Here is a 19,396-nt window from a genome sequence, read left to right on the forward strand (position 1 = left end):
TACTCATTCTTCCTTTTCTGAAATCTTTCATGTAGTTTGGCTGAAGTTTTCTTCACTATAGGACGTCATCTGAGTCCTTTCTCCTTTTATAAATTCTCTTTTGGTCGTGCACAGGGAGATGATAGGTCCAGAGAAATCTGCAGTCCTTGTATTGTCTGCCCCAGGTCTCCCAGTAGGAAGAATGTAGTTACACAGAGAGAGTCAATATTGACATGAGTTCCCTGCTGTGTCACCTTCATTGAATGATACTGATTGTCTTTGACCTTTGACCTGCCTTACATTTTGTTTGAATGGTCGCACACTCTGTTCACTGTGGAATTTAACTTCAGGTGTCGTTCGTGACTGGGCTGCTCTGAAGATGCCATGACTAAATAGCAGAAGTAGGAGGTGATTGTAGAGGGTACTAGACTATTGCAAAAATCACAATCTTAATTAAATGAAATATTGAAAAAGATTCTTATAATGCCCTTTTTTAAAGGTGCCAAATAAAAGATTACGAGCATTTCTATTGCCTCTCAACGGTTTTCAACATGGAAACAACTAGCTAACAGTGCTAACAGCGCCTACAGTGTAAACAACGGCAAGTAATGACAGAGTTAATAGCGTTTACCTGAGGGGGAGCCGTGGTCAGGACAGCTTCATATGAGTTCAGTGCTGAGCGGTAGCTGTGAGTTTGGCCAGTGGGGCATGCTCTCATGCACGAGCATCCACTAAAGCATGTGTGACGACCCGGCTAAACAAAGTCATCAGAATCTCTGATAACAACACAGACAGAGGGAGAGTGACTTCAATCGCTGCACAGGTAGACATTACTCCACTATATCTTTACATAGCTAATGGTTATTGGCTGCTGTATTAGTTCTCTGAATATCCTATAGAGCAACCCTAAGAGTTATTAAGTACAATTCCCTCCCACTCATCACAACATGCAAGTTCAAGATTTTTGTGTTTGACCTTTTACCATGAGATAATATTAATAGAATGGCCTCATTCATTGAACACTGACATAAAATGATTGTGGGATCAAATACACTGAGCCAAAACCTTAGTGGTACTTAAGGAGCTTTAAAGGATTCAAACACAAGCTAATTTTCAGCAGCTTCTCTGCCCAGGGCATTTCTCCATGACGACGGTGATATATCCATAGAGGCTCTGTGGGGCTCCTTTACAGTCTTTAAACTGCAAATTGTCTTAAGTCAGCAGAAATGATCTTCCTGCATTTTATATGTTAATGGTTGTTCTTTGATCATAGGAAAGCTATTGTACAATTATTGTGTATTTGTGCAAGAAGTATGTCAAAAATAATCAGGACATTCAGTAAAGGTCTACCTAAGAAAATCCACTCTATAACCTCAAAAACACTTTTTTTCTGCCCCTTTATGTTCCTGTATTCCTCTCGTGTCCACTTGCTTTTTTTTTTTGCTTTCTTATGACAGTAGTCTATATTCTGTATCTCAGCACAGGGATTATTGTGGCCTTTGATGATAGCACACAAAGTATTTTCCATGGGTCTAGGTCCTAGTTTAGAAAAGAAAACAAGCTAGTGCTGTTCAATCGACCTGTCAAACAATAGAAGAATAACCATAGATAATCCTTATGAGAATTCACCCAGAAAAAAGATTGGGTTGGTGTCATCCTGATATCAGCAACTTCTGTTGTGTATTCTGTTGTATCCCCCTGCTTTCCTTACACTGTCTGTGGAGAGAAGTAGAAGAGCTAAACGAAAGGGCGAAAACAAAAGACAAGTGCTTTTGAGTTTCATTTTTAAACGAACACACCAGATGTGCTTTCTGTCTTCTTTTTGCCCAGAGAGAGTTCATTTCACCTTGTGAAGCCATCTTCAGAAAACTCCAGAGTTCTATAATCCATGAAACTTCTGAAAACCGGACCTATCATCAGGTGCACACATGGGAAATCAAATGCTACCATCCATTCCAGCTGCTTCCGCTCTCTCTCTGTTTGAAAAATGTGTGCAGGAGCCTCTCAACAGTGTGAAATTACTCCCCTGGGTGGGCAGAGAAAAGGCAGTCAGCCAAAGAATGTCACCTGGATTCCACTCAGTGTCCCCTCATTTGTCATGAGTCTACTGCACAGCACAGGCACAACTTACAGAAATGTCATTTTTTTGTGGTGCACTATAAACTGTTGTTGCTGATGCTGTTTTTCGTTATCATGTTGAGAAACAACCTTGTAGCCTTCGGGATTGTTTTGCCAAGGAACCTTGCCCATGCTCTCAGTCCCTCTAATAATTTAGCAGTGTCTTTAAATAGCAACTTTGTACGTTTACTTTTAAAGTAACTTTTTCCCCTTTACCGCTCCCTAACTTAATAGATATGTTAAAAGGCAACGGATATCCATGTTCTTATTGATTCGTTCCTATATGCAACGACTGAAATGTATTTCCTTTGTGTGGATAAAAAACCTTTTGAAAATCTGGAAACAATACAAATAATAATGCAAAGTGGTGGATAGCAGAAATGGGGGAAAGAAAGCAAGACTGCATAAGTGTTTTTGTGGCAGACTGAGTCTGATTGGTATGAATGTCACATTGTGCCCGGGGAGTGAGAAGGAGAGTCATTACATTCACAGAGGAAGCAGGGGAGGGTCTCTTTTTGAACTCTGTGCATTTGTTTTGAAGTTTGCTTCCAATTATCATGACTAAGTCACTTCCTCAGGGTAACATTTGGTATTTAATGTGAACATGTCGCACACACTTTCAAAGCTGGTGCTCATTTGCTCTGAACTGCATTCTGTTACTTTCTTCATTTTTTTTTGTGAATGTGTGCTTCAAATACTCAAACAATAAACTGTTGGTCAAATTAGAAAACATTTCCGTACTATGATATGCATGGCACCTAGGAAAAAAAGGATATTCTTTCAAGTTAATTGTTTAATAAAAAAGTAGTTGGACAGATTGCCCCGGGTGCACATATGCCATTTCTGCATGATGGGTGTTACTGTGATGTCAAATTCTCTCATCGCTAATGAAACTGCATGCCGTGTCTTCTGTCTTAAGTCGACGCCCAGCTGAATCAATACTGGCTTTATGGGCTGTGGTTGCTTCACCGTTAAACACCACCCATGTGCGCTCTCTGCAAGTATGTGTGTTAAGATAACTAGGTGAGCTTTTTTGCTGTTAGTAAACATATATTATACATTTTATGCAGCCATTTCTGATTTATTAGTGCATAGAGGACACAGAACAGAAGGTCAAATGTCTCAGGGAAAAGTGTTTGTGTGTCTGTGTTTGTGTGAATCACAGGCACACCGTGTTAAATCCATGCATGAATCTTTTGCTGGCTGCGTCAGTGTGCACATCTATGTTTGCGCCGCAGCCTTGTCTATGCAGTCACGGAGCCTTAGCAAGCTTTACTGTGGGCTTTTCGCTGGCTGTCTCTCCAGCGATCCATTTTGTCTCCTTAGCCAGCTGCTGATTTGCCACAAGCTACGCAGGGAATTTGCTCAAGGAATTACTCAGGGGCTTAACCCAAAATCTGACATAAAAACGCTGTATTTCCTTTGAGCAACACAGCAGACACTATTTTTGTCACTTGAGTAGGCTTAATGAAGAGTGCCGCATCAATGTGGTGGAAAAAAATCTATAATAGTATGTTTAACCAGTAGGTAGTATGTTGAAGCCAATGTCTGACATTTGAATTGTGAATTTCTGGTCTATGCTAAAACTAAAATTTTGCAGAAGCTTGCTTAGTGCGTTGCTTTAGTTTAGTTGGTTGTTAGGAACATTAAAAAAACTCTCCCTGTCTTAATTTCAGAGGGACAGGCCCGAACTGGATGACTGCTTGTCGTTAATCCTAGACCTGGCCTTGAGGTTCGGCGGCATTACATTACATTACATTACAGTCATTTAGCAGACGCTTTTATCCAAAGCGACTTACAATCAGTAGTATATTACATATCATTCACCCATTCACACACTGATGACAGGCTACCATGCACCAAAGACTCTAACTAACATTCATGCAACATCCAGTCCACACCGATGGCAAGCCTTCGGGAGCAACTTGGGGTTAAGTGTCTTGCCCAAGGACACATCGACTGCCGAAGCCGGGTATCGAACCACCGACCCTCTGATTGGAGAACTACCTTGCTCTCCACTACGCCACAGCCGCGGCAACGGTTTTTACCATCCTACCATGTCCTCTTCACATCCGACCGCTGCTTCTGAGTGCCCCAGCAGTTCCCCAACCAGGGAACTTACTGGGGTACACTAATACCCAATTATATTGCCAGAGTCTTTGCAGCTTCGCTCAGAACCACCCTTAACTGCGAGTCCTGTGGCGCACCTTCCCATCCAGCCACCACATGCACCCTCACAGCCCCCCAAGACGCCTTCCACAGCCGCTCCCTAGAATGGACGGAGCCCCACCGGTTCCGCAGCCTGCCTCCATCATTTCCCCCACCATCCATCATCCCAAAACCAGCCACCAACCAGCCAACAACCACCGGCCCTCTCCCCAAAGGGGTAGACAGGAGAGGCAGACCAGTCCTCTTCCAGGGCGGGAGAATGGTCTGCAAAACTTCAACGATTTAGGATGCAGCACCTCTAGCTGCCGCTTCTTCCACACCTGCTCCTTCTGCGGAGGTGCCCACATCCAGACCAACCTGTCCCCACAACCCCACCAAGCACAGCCTCTGTAAGTACCTCAATACACCAATCAAGGTCCAAGCTCTAGCTTCCGCCTTACAGAACCACCCTTCCAGCCGCGGACCCTCTGCCAACTCCGGTCCCAAGAACATTTTGTGCAGCCACCATGTTCAACTGACATCATGTACAAGAACACCTAATCTCTGCCTCCCAAGACGCCATCCTCAACAGCGTCGTCATCATACCTCACCGGATGGAATAGCTTTAAAGCCTTCCACGCAATTCCCTCGGCCTTCCATTCCCCATCACTGTTAGTTGTGTTAATGCAAATGTTCATCATCAGTTACTGCCCATTCACTCCCCAAAAGATCAAAGCCTTCCACTATAAAGTGTCTAACAATACTGATATATAGCGGAATCAATATATAGCCTCGGCAAACTTTCAATGTGTTTGGTGCACACCCTACGCCTAAGATCATGTCTGCCCACGGCACCTGCGGCTCTGGTCATCTCCCGCCTTACTCACTCACTACTTGCCGGAGCCCCGGCGTCGGCCATCAGACCTCTGGAGCTTGTCCAGAAAGCTGCAGCACGTCTGGTGTTCAATCGCCCCAAGTTCTCCCACACAACTTCCCTTCTCCGTTCTCTACACTGGCTCCCTGTAAGAGCTCGCATCCAGTTTAAGACTCTGGTGCTAGCCTACAGGGCAGTGAAAGGAACAGCTCCTTCCTATCTCCAGGCCTTGGTCAAGCCCTACACCCCCGCCCGACCACTTCGCTCTGCTGCCTCGGGACGACTGGTTGCCCCGTCGCTCAGAGGTCCCTTTGGCCGATCCACCCGGTCACAGCTTTTTTCTGTCCTGGCCCCTCAGTGGTGGAATGAACTCCCCACTGACGTCAGGACAGCAGAGTCGCTGCCCATCTTTCGGCGCAGGCTGAAAACTCACCTCTTCAAGAAGTACTACCCTGAGCCTTCCTCGTAGCACTTATTGCATTCGTATTAGTTGTTGCACTTACTGTATTCGTATCAGTTCGCTGCACTTATTGAATTCGTATTCGTTTAATGCACTTATCCTATTCGTAGTAGTTTGTAGCACTTATTATATTCGTATTAGTTCAACCAAAATCTGGAGAAGCATTGAAATCACAAAGTGACGTGTGAATATAAAGTACAGCAGTGCTACTTATTTTTTCACCCATTTTCTTATTTTCTTAACAAAATAGAGGTTCCTCGATGCCTGGTGGCACGTCATAAAGAGGAGCAAAGCTCAGTGACAACTCTTAGTTTTGTCTCCTTCACCAGGAGTGATAAGCTATTATTTACAGAACAATTTGTACAGCAAACACTGGCTCATTCACTCATATGTACACAGAAATGCATTCACACTTCATTTCATTAAAACACACATCCAGAAGGCTACATTAACTCATTATCACACCCAAACTATTGACAAAAGTTCTTATTTCCCCATCACAGCATACCAAGATATATCTAACTTAGTGCTTTAAGATGCTTGTTTAAGAAAGGAGATGCACTTATGACTTCTGGTGACTAGTAGTTCTCTTGAATACCTATGTTGAATACACTTCCTGTAAGTCGCTTTGGATAAAAGTGTCTGCTAAATGACTGTAATGTAATGTAATGTAACACATTTAAAAAACGTCATTTTGGAGCTCATTTAATGCACAACCTGGCCATGTTTTACTGCAAGAACACGAGGAACTGTACCAAGCTAGTAACAAAGAAAGTTTTAGTAAGTTGTGTGACAACATAAGCAGTGGTTAGCCATTATTCAGTGCAACCCTTTGGAAATCAAAAGCTGGTTAATACTAAGTAATATTTACTCAGAAGACCAGTATGTTGTAGTCTAATATGTACTGTAATTTATTAAGAACTTTAAAAATGCTGTTTCATCATTATCTGTTAGTTAATATCTTTTTAGGATAAACTGTATTTTCAATCAAATGTGACTTAACTTGCAGAATATGTGTAAAGATACCATTCTTGTTGTGTTTCTCATCTCTAAAATATCATAAATGAAATCAGGTTTTGCAATAACCAGGGTCATCTTTAATTTTGGACGTTTGGTTACTGGGTTTAACTTGAGTTTTGGATGCGCTGGAACATTCATACATTTATGAAATACATCCTCTACTGAAAGCCTTGATTATGTGACATACTTTCACTCTATCTAGTGTGTGGCAACTCCTCACCTCAGTTTCTAATCAGCAGAGATGTGGATGTTGCCTGTGTTACATTTAGTAACATTTGGTCCTTAACATTAAGAAAGCATGCAAGCTTTTCAAAAATAATTTACATAATGGAAAGTGTAAAAAATAGTTTGCCCCTTTGTTTCTGTAACAACAGTAACAGACTTTCTGGCATCAAAACCAATCAAGTTAATGAGCTAATAACTTTTTTTCAGCTGGTCATAGAGTAATTTCGTCATGCAAATCTGAAGACCCATGGTTTTATAGCTATTTTCAATGTACTCATGGATTTACAAGAAAAATTTAACATTTTTGTGGGACTTTTAAGTTTTATGTGTATTCAAGAATCATTTTTTATATTTAAATGGATGCTTTGTCTTATAACCTACATAAATGTTGCTGAGGGTCAGAGGGGGAAAAAATTAAACAACACAATGTTAATGCTGCAGGATTATTTAATGGGATCTATAAACCACAATTAAACTGTTCCAGTGAAGCTACCCAAATATCAATCATAGTCTGCTAATGATGTCTTTCTAGTGAGCAACTTGTGAGTAAGCTCAGTTAATTAAAGTGTTGTGCCTCTATTAGGCCAGTAGAGGCCAGGGCACATTAATAGTTTTTTGCTTGTAATGAGAGGAATTATTCTGGGAGATTCAATTACATTTATGATGATTATTGCTATTCATTATCTTTTCATTACTGTTTCAATTGTTGACTCAGGAAAGCATATGTGCTTTGTTTTTAGTACCTGACTGTTTTATTTCACATATGTATTTCTTTTTTGCAATTCATTTTATTTTAAATTTATAATGGAGTTGTGTATAAGTTGTCAGCTCACAGTAAAAGGTCCTAAAATTGAATTGGCCACGTGGAACTCGGGGAGAATACAGCACCCAGTGGCCCTGCACAGGATAAACTGGCTCAGATGATGGATGGTATATTTATTAAATAAAGATCCATGCACGCATGTGTTTGATATCATGATGGAAGCATAAATAAGAAATGTCTACAGCATTTCTACAGCAGTATTACTTTACTTAATCTAAGCAGCAGCCCTCACCAACACAAGTGTTCAGCGCCCATACTGTTTGAGCGTGAGATGCAAATTATGTACGCTGTCAACACACCAGTGAAGTCCTAGTTTACAGCATATGGTTCATGCATGTGAGTTCTTACGGGAAGCTCCACAGAAAAAAACGTCAGATCAGCAACCACAACAGTCAAAGTATGCTACGGAAACAGTTAGTCAAACAATATAGATATACTGTATTGTATACAATGAGTCTGTTGTCAATTTGCTTTGCACACTAGCTGTTTTTAGCTACCTTGGCAAAGGACAGCTGCAATTAAGGGGGAGGCAATGAAGCAGGAAGAGCTCTTGTTGGATTTTGATTTGCTGGACACTTGACCACCACTGCAGATTGCTTGTTTCAGACCTGATTAAGAATGTTTTGATTTCATACTAACCCTGCTCTGTTTTAAAAAACTGATCAGATAAATATTCCTGCAGAACATTATCAGATAGAAACAAATCTCAGGTGTCCCTCCCAGCAGCCCCTTTATGTTAAAGGAAGCATATGGGACCCCTCAGAAATAAGTGGAACCAAATGTTTTTTCCCCCATTTTTGTAACAATGGATCAGTGTTGAGCGAAATCATTCGCAGCAGCACACCAGAGCAATGCTTGTTTCTCAATCTGTGATCTAAACCAACAAATCTTAAAAGCTAAAAAAGCCCCCTATCATCAAAAAGTCTGCATCACTGGGCTTTCAAGACAATTGAAGACAAATGCAAGAGACAAACTGTTCAGAGAATCAAACATTTAAGAGGCCATATGCTTAGTTTTTTTTTTACTTGTGATTTAAAATCAAATAGAGAACCTTTAAAGATTATTTAAGGAATACTCTATATTTATTTTATATATTATCCATATGTTACCAATTTGAGTTCTACCTCCTCAACTGGAGCTAACTGGATACAAAGGGTGCACATTATTGCACACAATTACCTGATGGGGAAGACGATGGGAGGAGTACTACGTATTCTCGCTGAGGCCTACTCGGGTCAACTTGTTACTGAAAGAGGATCTGGGCCTACCTCAAAGCTAAGCAGCTCATGCTGAGAGTGACTCAGAAAAGACTGAAAGAGATGACCTCAGGCTCTGCTGAATCAGCTTTATGTTACAGATGGGATACCATGACCTATTTCCTGCTGTCTGTCACCTGCTGTGAAAACAAGTCACTCTCTGCGGTAGATATGAAATTAATCAAAACATCAACAATGTCAGTGTGTATAATTTCAGTTTGTCTTATTAAAAGACTTGACCTTCTTGGATACGTCTAGCATGGACTACTTATTAAAACCAGAAAGCAGCCAACAATGTGCTGTTTCCAATAGAGTTAAGTGTCTATGGAGAGGGATTTTTGATTTGTACCCTGACCTCTTGTTGTTTGCTTGATAAATACTGGCAAAAAGGATCCTTTAAAAATACAGTATTACAAAATGTCAAAATGTGTCAAGGGTCAAGCTAAAGCGGACTCCAAAATGAATAAATCTGACCGTACACATACAGTAACTGTGACAACTTAGCATTAATACATCCTGTTAACAACAGAAATTGCTTTTGATGTCTAATTATTTCATAATCATTATTATAATTATTTCACTTCCCTTACAGTTTGTGACAAGGTACCACTGCTGTGGTTTGGTGTCATACGCTGAGACTTTATACCGTTTAACATACATCATGTTAAATCATCCGTACATGCTGTAACCCTATGTGGAATTGTTGAAAGGAAAAACTATGATCTGCTCAAGTGCGAACTTAAGAAATAAAAAATATATGTGTATCTTTGGCTGTTGCAGGACTGCCATATTTGTTAATTAAGCTAATTGTGATAAGTTTACATTCATAATGATAAGAAACAGCATGCACGTGATCCAGTCCAAAGCATTTCTGTTCTATAAAGCATAGACCCCATTGAGGAAATGAATCATACTGTCGTGAAGGCTTTTACTTGAAATCTTTCACATCATGATCTTTTTATCCTATAGATTATTTCATCTTATAGCTTGTCAGTTTGATTGTTTGCATTGTTTTCTTGAGCTGCAGCATGATTATTCAAGACAGATGAGAGATTGTTAATATGAAGCCTTTGAGCAATAAGATGGAATCCACCCAACTTTACAGACATCAAAAGTTATGGTTTCATAGTGGTTCTTTGAAGTGAGCTGCCGAGCTCTTGCACATGGTATTTACCAGCAGTAAGCAAAGACCATAACTGTTCCACAAATTATTCCTTAAAATGTTTTTCTCCACATGAAAAGAGCAGTTCATGTGGAATGTGGTGCTGAGTCATTGCTACACGTGAACATGGGAACATGAAGATACACAGGGGTCTCCCCTGTATTCCTGGCTTCATCTTTTCTCTGTAATATTGGCAAAAAATATATTTGCATGCACTAAATGCCCTATTTCAAAATGCATTTATTGTGGTCCATTGGTTTATGCTTCCAGGAGAGCTCTGTTGCAGAAATGCAGTAATGAGGTTGTGTATTTTTAAGCAGCCAGTAGAAGCGCTGACACATGCATTGCTCTTGGCTATATTTTGGAGAAAGTATGGGTGGTTGGAACACACTGGAGTATACAGATGAACAGAAAAGACATGGATCATCCTGCATGAGTATGAGTAGACTTTAGTGCATGCCCAGATGATTTTTCGTTGCTGTGTAACCTTGTCACAATTGGAAACAATTGTCACAGGCATAATTGTAGGCAATCTTACTGTTTCAAACCAGCATCTTACCTCCATTGTTCTCATTGCCCTCCTCTTTAGGGGACATGTGGAAGCTATTTCATGCTGCAAAATACACTCTCAGAACAGAGAAGCAGCTATAGGCAGCTGGACATCACTGTTAAAATGGCAAGGCACTCAAGCTGATTAAGAACAGAGATACACTAGCTGAAGCTGTAAAACGCTTTCAAGGGCAGAACAGGAGCGAATGAAAAGACCCTGTGAGTCATGTTTTCAATTTTCACCTCTCTTTGCACCCTTGGACATGTTCTATAGGTGAGCTTTGTGGCTCAGAGTCCTTTTTTATTATCAAATTACACTCTTTTGTGTAGTACTGATCATCTCATGGGCAAAAGAGGAGGAGCAGTATGAGGGAGGATGTTGTGTTTAGTGGCAGAGGAGAAAGGAGGTGTAAGGGGGCAATGTTGAATGGGAAACAGACTGTAAGGAGAATAAAGGGAATGAGCATGAAGAAAGTGTTTTACAGTCCTGCTATAAAAGAGCGCTGCTACTTTGCCCAGAACACACCAGCTCGGGACAGCTATGATCTTTTTGAAGAAAGTAAATTACAGTAGATACATAGTTTTAATTTATAGTATTTTTTTGTGGGGAAACAGTGGGACATAAAGCAGTGACGCAAAATGTCTCCATTAAAACCACATGTATCCTCAGTTGGCAAATCTAGGGGACCTCAGTGAATAAATGAACAGCTGGGAAGTGTACTTTAACACTGTCCCTGAACCCATTTGAGGTTTGTTGGGTGGCCTGTCCTGTCTATACAGAATTGTAAGGTGGTCTTCAAACCTGGAACAACTAGCCTGGTCGCTACACTGGGACTGCTTAAATGCACTTCTGTTGAAAAAGAGTTTACATAGCAGCATGAACAGAAAACGGGATTAAGATAAATATTGTCCTGTAAGTGCCGAGATAGAAGGTTTATGGATACACCCAAACACTAAGGAAATTCAAGGGTTGATACCCACGAAAGAGTTCCCATTCCCAATTCCTGTTTAGTCATTCATTTGGCTGGGTGGGGTGTGTTAAAGGCACCCTTGTAGAAGTCGAGTGATTTTCTTGTGACGTTCATATTTCAAAACTGTTTATGAACACTTTATAGTCTGCACTGTGCTAAGTACGTCAAAGTATCTATGAATCATTGACCTTAAACCGTCATACTTAACCTTGGTGTGTGATCACAGAAAATACAACACTGCAGGCCATGTGCCTCCTAAGATGCTGGGAAAAGCGCCAGCATGACACCAGTAATGAGAGAGAGTTGAAGTAAAAGTGTTTTCATACCATAGCAATAATCTTTGGTGTTGAGCCTTTATTCTTTTTCTCGTTATCCCCTTTGTATTTTTTTCTGTGATTTTGAAGAGTTATTTTTTGTTTTTTTATCTCTGTGCCTCATGTTTTCCTTTTATCTTATTCATGGAGGAAAGCAGATTTTGAGTAAAAAGGCCACAGCATGTGGAACAGGTTGCCTTTCATGGGAATGTAAATCAACGTCTGACCGAAGGTGGAAAGAGAGATACATGGGCTGTAATAATCATTTCAGCAAAGTTGAGGATGTAATACAAAATGTACAACCGTGCCTCCATTTGAGGATTATTTATTGTCAAACAGGGGTTCAGCAGGATCGAAAGGGGAGAGGATGGAACAAATTCACCCCTCTCCCATTTCCTCTCTCTTTTCACACTGCTCCCTGTTAAACAAAGGATCCTCTGTGAGAAGAGATGTTGTGTGGCAGGGGAGGGGGTGAGCAGGGAGTTGGGTTGGGGGAAAAGTGGCGGAACTGCGTTGGGTGGCGATGGGCTGCTGGCTAAAAGAATTACCAAAAACTCTTCTGCACTCACAGATGCGTCACTCTGCATAGACAGCTAACACAACAAACAAGAACGAGTGTTCTTTTTGAAGCTTCAGGTTTTAACATTACAGTGACTTAACCTATGCATGCATTCCCATGCTTGTAAAATTATTTTGTTCAAACCATAGGCTAGGCTTTTGTTATACTGGCTCGGCTCCGGGTTTGACAATCAGACTGACGGCTGTAATTCTCATTACTAAAGTACTTGGCAGACACTTCCAAAGCAGTGGAGCTTGTTTCCTCACTAATGCAAGACAACCCAAACAGACTGAACACTGTCTCTGTTGACAGTCATCCAGCAATAAATGTTCCTTTATAACTTGAATGTTTTATGAAACTAACCTTCCAACCTATAGGGGCAGCATTTCAAGCAGTCTTACATAGCACTCATATCATGAATAAAAAGTTAAAATAGGTTATGAGCTTATATAATCTGGACGTTGAGTTGTTGTGTGGAAAGTGTGCTTTGTAGGAAAAGCATTGCTTAGTGTAAATAATTGGTGTAACTGTACTCATGCTCCATTATATGTGGTGCTTCGATAGTGAATTTTCTTGAGATCATTGCTATTATTGCCTATAAAATCTATAAATGCAACACATGTAAAGTGACCTCCCTGCACATGTATCAGCCTTGTGCTGCTGCAGCGGTCGTTTAATCTTGTAAATTGTAAATGATTCAATATTTTGTGTATTTTTGGCAAGCAATTGCTTTCTGAGAATACCTAGTGACTTCTGTATTTTTGCATTTATTTTGTTTGATATAAGCTTTAATTGAGTGCTAATGTGTGAGATACTTTTCTAAACATCTGCAGAAGCCCTCTTCTTCTGAACTGGGTGCTCATACTTTTTCCTTCGTGTTTGAATGGGTTTGTTATATCTAAGTGTTTACAAATGAGGGAACTGCTCTGGAGTAATTACTGCTCTCCTTTAAACACCCGCCGTGAAACAAATCATACAGTTTATCTTGAAACCATTTATTTCTTCAAGTCCTCACCTTCGGCCTCTAACAACATATGGTATCCATAACTTCCCTGTACTACTGGCTTGGGGGAGATCCACACTACTTTACTTGACGTCTCACATGCCTGTCCAGCTGTTCTGTGAAATTATTTCTCTATTGCTAAAGGTTTTTTTGGTTAACTGACAGTTTTCAGCTCCTTATGAGTTACGTTTGTGTGTGTGTGTGTGATTCCCTTTAACGTTTTACATTTTTAAGCATCTTATATATTTGATCGTGCTGTCTTCGTCTGGTTTGGAAACCATCTGTTTCCAATCTGCAAATGGATGCTAAAAGCCCACTTTTTTAGTTTCAAATAAAATGTAAACAGCGTGCCGAAGAACTGATTGAAGCTGATGTCTGTCTTTTATTCACAAAGCCAGGTGGCTGAGAGACCCCGCCCGTGTCCTTGGCAGGAGCGCCAGTTGGGACCCTGAAGTCTGCATGGATTGTATGACTTTTTTATGGCGCCTTAAATCAATCATGACTAAAAGGCACATGTGGCTCTAGTGCTGGCTCCTGTGTTGTTCATTAAATAGGTACGGGTGTAATATTTTGCCATGAATCCACCCATCTATCTCACTACAGAATACTGAGCCCTTAATATTGCTATTGTCATTTGATGCTGAATTTCCTCTCAACTAAAGCTGTTTTCAACCCCATTCTGGCATTCAGCCTCACTGCGGCTCAACAAGGCATTTCAAACACAATATTTTTCTTTTATTTCAAGTCCAAGCATAGATCTATTGAAATACAAGATACTGGGTGATGATGATTTCCCAGTGAAAAAACTAAATTTAATTAAAATAGTTTTGCATTTTCTGCAGGATAACAGTTTAACGTGAATTTTCCAGTAGTTGCAGACATTTCGACAGGTCTAATTTATAGTTCAGGAAGTGTTGTTTAATGTACAGATGAATACTATTTAAGAGAAAAGCTTGTGGGACCCAGTAAAGAGAGAGAAGGCCAGTAATCATTTGGATTTGATTCAGACACATTATAGGTCACACTAGTACTAACATTTTATTATTCTTTTACCAGAAAAAAACTGAATGCAGATTGGCTTCCCGTAAATGATGAATGTATTCCAGGGGCAACTGTGAATTCTGTAACTGTGCCAATGTGGCCTGTAAATGCATCCCAGCAAACCCAGAGGAGAAAAATTGTGGGCTTTGACAATATACTGTAATTGCACCTAGGTTTCCATGGTGCCTTCTTCACACAGCTCCATCAGTATGGAATTTACAGCTTTCCACTCAAAGTATTAAATGAGATGTGCTGTGATTGCTTTAAACGACCATGCCAGTGGTTTTGCATCTTACTACAGTTATATGTTAGGTTTTGTTGTAGAGATACATTAATTTAGTACAGTATGAAACAATACTTAAACTCGAAGGTATCTACTCCATCACATAGATCACCACCAATTACTTCCAGTCATATATACTTTTCAAAACATATTCTTACAAAATTGTATTATGTGTAAATTGTCAGTTGAGCGACCAAAATTACTCTCAACTTTTGAGTGTGGTTCAATTCAATGCACAATGGTTATTGAGAAACATCCTATAGCTGTTTGGTAATATATTTCCACTTGCTAAGTTTGTAAGAGCAGATTGATTTAAAATGTATACAATATGTTACCACAGAACAATATTGCAAGTGAGAACAAAAGCAGATATAATGTTCACTGTGTTGTAAATCAAGTTTCAAGTCTCTGTAAGTTGGAAATCATGCACTGTCTTGTATTTAGAAAAAAAAGTCTAAAACATTTTGGTTTGATTTTGAACAATTAATTCCAGGGAACTATTGGATCAAGGGTCTAAGGACGCAGGGAATTAATACTGTAAACATGTTGAAGCCCTTTGAGGCAAATTTGTGATTTGGGGCTATATAGAATAAATAAAAAAACATGGCTTGACTATTGTTCATGATTTTTTAATTTATAACATAAAAAGTTTTAATAGCTAAGCAGTGTTTGAATATCAGCAAAGAGGAAAATACAGATATTACACTGGCAGACTTATGCATCTCCAATGTATGCACTATTAATGATGACTTCATCTTTTCCACTTTCCTTATTCCTGTTAATGATGGAGACCGTGTTGGGTTCTTGCTTTGTATGACCGTAACATGGCATCACCATGTGTTTTTCACTGTGTTATGGCTACCCAGGCTCCATTAGTTCAACTCAAACACAGGTTAAATTAATCCAGGTTCATCTAGTTCAACCTCACTATGCATTTGAGACCATGGAACATTTGTTTTGTGGCATGACTCAGGTATACGTATGCTGCTCTGAGTCATGTGCTACTACTATTTTTTGGGGTGTGTGTCAGTGTGTGTCATTATCACTGCTGCACACCCTAACTTGTGAAGTTTTTACAAGTATTTCCATTACAAGCTATCTGCAGCTTCACCAACGTAGTTAAAGAAAATTACCTGTAAGAAAGGTTAGTAATATCTCTGGACATTTCTGTGGCTCCATAAAGATTTAGTTTTCAAAACGTCAGTGGTTTCATGATGAAAGTCATCACATGTGTTTTTCCACAGCGATCATAATGATAGCATGGATTTGTTTTATCAACTCTGTCAGAAACTTGTGGTGGCTGACAGTAAAATCCCCTGCCAACATCCAGGCACCCAATGGTGAACAACATCCCTTGACTACATGATTTAATATTGTGAGCTGACAAAACTGGCGTGATTGCTCAAGTTGTATAACTGCATTGTCTCTCAATGAGTCTTCTGCAGCTGCGGCTAACATGGAGCCATACACCCAATGCCCCCCCGGTGAGAGCTTGGCAGTGAAAGAAGGAGGCAAGCCATCTGATGGGAAGAGGAGAAAAAAGAAACAGAGAGGAAAGCAGGAACAAGTGGCTGCTTGTGACACAGCAGTATTTACATATTGAAACAATTACCTCATGATGTAAAGCAGTTCAATGTGTGTTCTTCTGTACATGTTAACATAAATAACATAGGTTTTATGGGATGGATCAATACTGAAACTTGGCTTTGATCTCAAAACATATATAACACAGATTGAACACAGAGTGAGGATTGATTCAGAGCTGGCTTCCTTTATTTATTTAAGATTCCAAAAAGAGAGACTATCCTCGATCTGCATGTTTTGCAAGATGAATATCAAGTGTAAAAATATTTGACATTGTTGGAAGATGTACTGTTATCTTTTTACAACTAGACTGTGCTATAATAACACAACAGTGTATGAGAACAGCAGGCCAATATGCTGCATGATTAAATAAGCAGCTGTTTGCAACCAAGTTTGTTACATAAACTACATAAACAATTTGGTATTCACAACTTTTTCCACTGTCCCCAATTTGCATTTGTCATTACAGGTTTAAGTAAAAGATAATTCAGTGTAAAAAATACTACATTACAAGCAAAAGTTCCATATTAGTACTTCAACTTATGTAAAGGGAATTATTAGCAGCAAAATGTACCTACAGCATCAAAATTAAAAGCACTCATTACTACTCAAAATGACTCCTTTCCCTATTATAGTTAGTGGATTATGCGTATGCATTACTGTGTAAGCAAGCGCTTTAATGTTGTAGTTGGTCAAAGTGACTCACATTGACTTATCAACAGTGCATGATTATTATAAGATGATCCTGGGATTAATGAATGTTATAAATCCATCCAAGAGTATATTTCTTCTGAAATGTAATGGCGTAGAAGTGCAATGTAGTGGAAGCAGTCAGGTAAAGTATAAGTACCTAAAATGCTAAAGTAGTAAAGCAAATGTATTTAATTAAATTCCAGCACTGGATATTGATATATACAATGGTAGGACACAGAAGTCAATAGAGAAACAAAATCAAACTTGGATTAACAAAAAGTTAAAGAGTACAGCCAAACACCATCACAAGTTAAATAAAATAAATGTAAATGTTTAATTTCATTGTTTTTTTGTTCTTTTGATTCATCGGATGTTAAGAATTGTTTGAACTCCTTGTGTGTCTTAACTGCTCCATTGTGGATTGTGTGTTTCTATGTCAAGACAGCAGATGAGTGACATGTCCTGAGAAACAAGCAAAGTTGCTGCCACTGCAATACATTATCCCCTACTCATTAAAGCCTGATGCTGAGACAGCATGTCAGTTTCCACACATTACATGCATGGTGTATTTTTTAGAATAAACTTATGTCTTCACAGGAAGTTAGGTTGAGGCAAGAAAACCACTAAATTGTGTAAGGAAAAGAGCGTGGTTGATGCTAGCTTAACTGAAAAACGACTCATGTTACTACAGAGTGACAAATAAGTCACGTGCCTAGCGAATCATGAGAGTTACGTGACTAACAATTGACAAATTGTCAATTTAACAGCGGCCTCCTAGACAAAGGTCCTATGTTTGTTTGACCCTACCTCACACCTCCCCTCCCACATGTACTATGTAGACCATATTGCTTTTTATACTACATCAGTTGCTGAGAGTATAATAATGATGCGGTAGGGTTTATATTGAGTTAGCTTTAAGCAATGTGAGTTAGTATCAGACACTGACGGGCACTGACCAAGCAGCAGTTTTAGACGAGTTGGTAAATGAAACCGGGTTGGTTACCGCCGCCCATGCTACTATTCAGTCAATGCACACAGAACAACCAGAGAAGTGGAGCGAAGGCCACCATGCTGGAGTCATGTCTACTGATCTGATGACAGAGAATATCAATTACAAAATGTAAAATAAAACATGCTCCTCTTGTTCCATCCTGATCTGATAAGGAGGTGATGAGACTGTTACACGGCAGCTGTGTGGCGTCAGAACTGCTTTGCTCAAGTACGTACAGATTTTGCCTTCCCATCCCACCGGACCTTTAAAGCCCAAGTCGCTCACGTCATTGTTTCATCTCTGCTTTATTACCAGGAGTGAACAACGTATTATCCCCGCGTCATCTTTAGATTTGTTTCCAAGTCTAGTCACGTGTTGTACTAGTGCAGATAATGAGGACCACATGTTTGGCGTCGGCTAATGTGAAAGAGACTAACATGGGACAACCCATGCTTGTTTGGCTATGACCTTTTCCTGTCCAGTCTTATGGAGAAGTTTATATAAGAGACTCCGAAATGTGCTGACTGTCACTTTTCCGATGCCATACTGTCCTTATGCCTCCAATGGCCTGGGACCCAGAGAGCTGCTGTGTGTTAACAGAAATCGTACCACCAATCAAAGAGCTGGGAGCTCAGGCTGCAGAGAACCAGCTGTGAATGCGCTCATGGCCATGAGACTTGGCTCGGACACAACAGAAGGAGTCTCTGGGTTGGACTCTTCTGAGCCACAAGATATTCAATATACATCTATACAGGCCAGGACATTATGTACTCCTAAATGTGCACATATACAGATTATACAGTATTAAGAAATATCCATTATAGACACAAATGGTCTTACTAATGTGATATGTCTTGTACGAACAGACTTACTAGCTCCACAACATTGCCAACACCGAAAAAGCTCTATTCATGGAGATGCTAATACTTATCTCCAGAACTGCCTATTTTGCAACAGAGACTCTCAAGTACTGCATGTTTCAGGTTAAACCCAGGTTTACATATTGATAAATGTTTACATTTAAAAAGTATTCAGTTTGAGAGTTCTTAAATGTAGGTAATCAAATATGTTAATGTCCATGTTCCATAAGTGCATTTCCATCATTAGCTTTTTATGGACATTTTCAATTTGAACGTTTTACGTTTGGCTGAAGTGAAAGATTTGGGGCATTGATCGAAGCCAAATGCAATAAAATGGAAACAGACTCGGCTAGTTAATCATAATGTACATAAAGCATGTGACTTAAACATCCATTGAAAGCTCCCGCTTTACAGATGAGACGAAAAATGGCGGCAGACAAAAACATTGGATTTCTCAAATTAATAATGAAACAAACATAAATG

Source organism: Anoplopoma fimbria, chromosome 13, assembly GCF_027596085.1.
Source record: "Anoplopoma fimbria isolate UVic2021 breed Golden Eagle Sablefish chromosome 13, Afim_UVic_2022, whole genome shotgun sequence".
NCBI classification, from domain to species: Eukaryota; Metazoa; Chordata; class Actinopteri; order Perciformes; family Anoplopomatidae; genus Anoplopoma; species Anoplopoma fimbria.